Raw genomic sequence first — 5,917 nt, 5'->3', positions numbered from 1 at the left:
AAACCTCTGGAACAAACCCTAACTCACTTCACTCCGCTCCACTCCCCTTTCCCCTAGCGCTGGTGAGCATGTCTAGCACTCGCAACCACTCCGACGGCAGCTCCGGAGACGAGGACGAGTTGGTGCTCCGTATCGCGCTCGAGCGCTCGTGGGTCAATACGGGCGGCAGCTCCGGAGACGAGGACGAGCTGGCGCTCCGTATCGCGCTCGAGCGCTCGTGGGTCAATACGGGCGGCAGCTACGGGTCCGGTGCGACGCCATCTGTCGCCTGCGCCCCAGGAGACGGCCCGGCCCACCCCAACCCCATAAGAAAACCTCTGGAACAAACCCTAACTCACTTCACTGCGCTTTTCCTATCATAAGAGTTTGTCCAGGCTTGTCCTTTGCTACAAAAAGGATTGGGCCACCTTGCTGCACCTTATTTACTTCTATTACTTGTTGCTCGTTACAATTTATCTTATCACAAAACTATCTTTTACCACTTATTTCAGTACTTGCAGAGAATACCTTGCTGAAAACCGCTTATCATTTCCTTCTGCTCCTCGTTGGGTTCGACACTCTTACTTATCGAAAGGACTAAGATGGATTCCCTATACTTGTGGGTCATCAAGCGCTCGTGGGTCGATACGGGCGGCAGCTCCGGGTCCAGTGCGACGCCATCTGTCTCCCGTCGCCGCAGCAGACGGCCCGTCCCGCCCCGCGTGCGGATCTGCGTGGCATGCCATGTCTGCTCCTCCCGCCCAACGGCATCCTCCACCTTCGACCGCTGCTCCTCGAGGCCAACGGTGGGTTCTAGTGCCCGCTGCGCCGAGGCCGCGGATGCGGACTCCGGAGTCGGAGGCATGCACCGCTCATCGTGAGAGGCAGAGGGCAAGGGAGATGGGGGGCCTGTCCGATGCGCAGCGCAGTCCGCCCGCCGCCGGGAGAGGGCACGCGGAGATGATGATGTATCCCAAAGTTCACACCCTTGCGGATGATAATCTCCGTTTGGAGCGGTGTGGAGGCACAATGCTCCCCAAGAAGCCACTAGGGCCACCGTAATCTCCTCATGCCCTCGCACAATGCAAGATGCCGTGATTCCACTAAGGGACCCTCGAGGGCGGTCACCAAACCCGTACAAATGGCAACCCTTGGGGGCGGTCACCGAACCCGTACACTTTGGTAACCCTTGGGTGCGGTCACCGGAACCCGTCAAATTGCTCGGGGTGATCTCCACAACCTAATTGGAGACCCCGATGCTTGCTCGGAGCTTTACACCACAATGATTGAGCTCCGAACACCACCAACCGTCTAGGGCGCCCAAGCACCCAAGAGGAACAAGCTCAAGGGTACCAAGCACCCAAGAGTAATAAGCTTCTCAACTTGTAACTTCCACGTATCATGTGAAGAACTCAAACCGATGCACCAAATGAAATGGCAAGGGCACACGGAGTGCCCAAGTCCTTCTCTCTCAAATCCCACCGAAGCAACTAATGCTAGGGAGGAAAATGAGAGGAAGAACAAGAAGGAGAACACCAAGAACTCCAAGATCAAGATCCAAGGGGTTCCCCTCACATAAATGAGAAAGTGATTGGTGGAAATGTGGATCTAGATCTCCTCTCTCTTTTCCCTCAAAAACTAGCAAGAATCCATGCAGGGATTGGGAGTTAGCAAACTCAAAGAAGGTCAAAAATGGGGGAAGAACACGAGCTCAAAGGATAAGGTTCATTGGGGAAGAAGACCCCCTTTTATAGGACCTCCCAAATCCAACCTTATGTGCTCAGGTCGTGCACAAGCGGTACTACCGCTTGGAGGAGCGGTACTACCGCTTAGCACGGCCGAAACAGCCCAACGAGAGAGAAAACACGAGTTTTTGGTCCCGAGTGGAAGTAGCCACGGAAGTAGCCGCGGTAGTACTGCTCCAAGCGGTAGTACCGCTCCCAAGAGCGGTAGTAAAAAATTACTTCCACTCCTGTCCGCGGTAGTACCACTGCAGCCTTTTCAGAACACCAAAACTGACACAACTTCTGCAAATGGACTCCGAATTCAACGAAACGAAGATTGTTGGAAAGCTAGCGACAAGGGCTAACACAATCTTGATAGAAAAATCAATAAGAAGCAAATGAGAAAAGTACCAAAATAAAATGGTGAGAACCCTTCCTCGGATAAGACCGGTAAAACCTCCAACACCGAAAACATCATAGAAGACGCATGCAAACTCCGTTTTCGATGAACTCAAGCTTGTCATCTAGATGACCATAAGCTATAAGACTCACAAAGATAACCAAACAACAACCAAGAAACATGATGCACGGATGCAATGGTTTGAGCTCTCGACGAACGATACGATCAAGCTACTCACTTGAGAGCCCCCCCTTGATAGTACGACTATCGATCCTATAACCCGGTCTCCCAACTACAACCATGAGACCGGTAAAATAGAAAACCTATCAAGGGCAAACATTTGCCTTGCACATGATCCACTTGAGCTAGATGATGACGATCTTGTCCTCCTCAAGATGAACCACCTTTCTTGATTGCGTTGGGTCGATGGAGACTAGATGATTGCTCCCCCATACTCCACTATGGGTGAGCTACTCTTCGGCACATCTTCACAAGTCAATTGACACCACAATGGATGGCAAGCTTCAAGCACTTGATCTCTTAGTGATGCTCCACTTGAACTTGCACACAACAATCTTGATGACGATCACCACTTGATGTCATCCTCTCCATGGGTTGAGTGATATCTTCCTCTTAACGCAAGCCCATGAACACGTACCATACCATGGGATCACTTGATTCCTCTCGGTACATCTTCTACGCTTTGTGAGTTGATCAACTTGATTCACTCTTGACTTAGTCTTGATCAACCTTGAATCTTTCCAACTCTCTTCATTTGGATGATGTCTTGAAGGTAAACATGAATGATCACACAATCTTCTTCTTCAAGACATGCTTGCAATAAGCTCAACTCTCACATGACCAATCTTTGGATAATTCCTTAATAGCAACTTGGTCAACACAAACTCTCCTTGAAACCAACACATGTACTCCAAGAAAAGCCTATGGACAAAACCATCAAATATAACTCAAGGAAACCATTAGTCCATAGAGATTGTCATCAATTACCAAAACCAAACACGGGGGCACCGCATGTTCTTTCAATCTCCCCCATTTTGGTAATTGATGACAATCACTTTCATGAGAGTTTATATAAGGAATTATGCATCACCATGCAATGCAACAACCAATGATGCATGAGTAAGAGATGCAAATGCTTAGGAACAAAACCAAACCAAGAGGAGAGAATTCTCTAAACTTCTCCATAAAACTCTCTGAAACTTCTCCCCCATTGGCATCGATTGCCAAAATGGGAGAAAAGCTTAGAAGGCCTCCATAATTTGTGTATTTGTCAAGAAGAGAGTGGAATGCAATACACAAGTTTGACGGTAAATACTAGGAGGAAAACAAACTATATTTAGGCCCAAAGTTCACAAAATAAAGATATGCCACAAAGACATAAGAAAGAGAGAAACAAGCAATCGAGCAATCAAAAGATACCAATTGAAGCAAGCAATCAACGGATATCAATTGAGCCAACTAGACCAATGATCCTACGTGCCACATGAATGAATAAATGATATGAGCAAAGGAGTGTTCTAAAGAAACTGGAGAAGATCCCCATGATTTGTGCACACATAAGAATTTTTATATTTGAATACAAAGTGCACAAAATAGGATCATAGCTCCCCCAAAATCAATAGAAACTTACAAGTGCAAGTGAGCATATAGGAAACAAAGCCTAGTACTTGCAAAAAACACATGGTTGAGCAACAATTAAAAGAGGCAACTTAAGAATGGGCTCAACCAAAATGATGTGTGTGAGCAAGGCAATGCACTTGAGAAGACTAATGTAGCATTAAGCATCAATAAAGTATTGAAATAATGAGGCACACGATGCAAGGCCTATCATTCCCACATACAACTAGCAAATGGGTTCACAAGCTAACTAATAAGCATATGAAGAACCTATGCTTGTGACAACCCGTGGTGAAGATACAAGATGAAAGCCTCATCAAGACGAGGGATACCAATTAAGATGGAAAAAGCCTCATAGAGATAAGCATGAGGAAAATAATCTTCACCACACAAGAGTGCATCAAGATGCAGCGAGATACGATACGCACTCTAGGCAAAAGCTTTCACGGAGCCACCAAAGAAATAACATAAGAAAGACAAGGTGGACGTGAAAGAAAGGATATAATCTAGAGATGAAATTTCTCTCAAGTGTATATGGTTCTAGGTAGATGAGATCATGATGATATATATCTATAAAGAAGGATGTACACCCGAAATAGTTACAACATGAAGGAACAAGATATCCAAGAGGAAGTCATACATATACCAATAAGATATTTGCTTTGAAGCATAGCACATGGCTAGATATGGTCTTATAGTATATAAATGAATTCATACCACACACTCATCAAAGACATCACAGCTAGCAACATGAGATCATTGTTGAGATGCTTTGAGAAAGGAAACAAGGTATCACAAGATAGAATGAATATCATGCCAAGATGCAACCTACACAAGGTTGAATGCAAGAAAGGAATGCATGAATAGATACTTGTTATCGAGATATCATCGGAAGGATGTAGAAGAAACCAATTGAATGTAGTAGATAGTTCATTGATCATCCTAGCTTGAGTCCAATAAGCACATGGTGACACCACCTTCCTTGTGAGTGAGCCGAGCATCCAATGCATCTCCAATTGTTCCTAGAACAACAACACAAACAAAATGGTACCCAAACTCATTGGGACCAAAGAGTTAGAGAACCAACAATACATAGGACAAACTCCACATAAATATGTGCATATAGATATGAAAATGAACTTCATGCACATCTCATCCAATTTGAGACTTGGTGGAGTTCCCTATATATTGGGTCAAAGAAAGAAAGCATGCCAAAGAAAATACATGAAGTTAATATGCATGCTCAAGACTTTCAAGAACCGATACCAAATGACAAAGAAAAAGAAACAAGTGAAGAAAAGATACCAAATGAATAACTCATCACTTGAAGGATATCCATAATAGATACGTCGAGGAATGAGATATCCAATGATACATACTAAATAAAAGATATCAAACCCCCAAAAGAGAGGATGGTTCCAAACAAACCAAGCTCTCTACAAAGTTTCATGATAGCACAAAGTACCCAAAAGAAACGACTTGCCTTTCACCGACACACACTTGATAAGGATCACAAGATGAGTGTTTTATAGAAAATAGGATAGCTCCCCCAAGACTAGTGCATTATAGAGAAATTGTATTTGAATACAAAATGCATGAGGTGGGATCACCACTTTCACTATATCTTAGAAAACACTAAACAAGATCCACAAGTGGTATGGAAGACAAAGGGAGTTGATACAATCCTTGGCAAGAAAAAGGCAAATAAAAAGCAAAAGCCAATGTAAAGATGATCAATAAATTCTACCACAAAATTGAGTACCAATTGTCAAAAGACAAGAAGTAAATGGAAATAATTCCCGGTGGTAGATAGCAAGGATATCCGACATCATCTTCACACCAACCAAAAAGCAAATTGCAACTTGTAGAGCTAACATGCCACCTAGGAACAAGATAATTTACAATATCAACTCTAGATGACAATATCTCAAATGTACACATTTTCTAGGCTAGTAATATACACATAGCATATTACTCCCCCATAATGTGATACCAATTAAAGATAGACAAGAGGAAATTAAAGGATCCAACAAGAGATAATTAATGGACTATTTAGAATTTGAATTTCACATGAGAAGACAAACCACATAGCGACTAGATAATCTTGTAATATCAATACTAGATGGTATTCCTCATGTACACACATTTATAGGATTGTGATGTGCACAAAGCACAT

The sequence above is a fragment of the Triticum aestivum genome, chromosome 4A, assembly GCF_018294505.1.
Source record: "Triticum aestivum cultivar Chinese Spring chromosome 4A, IWGSC CS RefSeq v2.1, whole genome shotgun sequence".
In the NCBI taxonomy this organism is placed as follows: Eukaryota; Viridiplantae; Streptophyta; class Magnoliopsida; order Poales; family Poaceae; genus Triticum; species Triticum aestivum.
The sequence above is the reverse complement of the archived record's forward strand: the minus strand, read 5'-3'. Positions refer to the sequence as shown.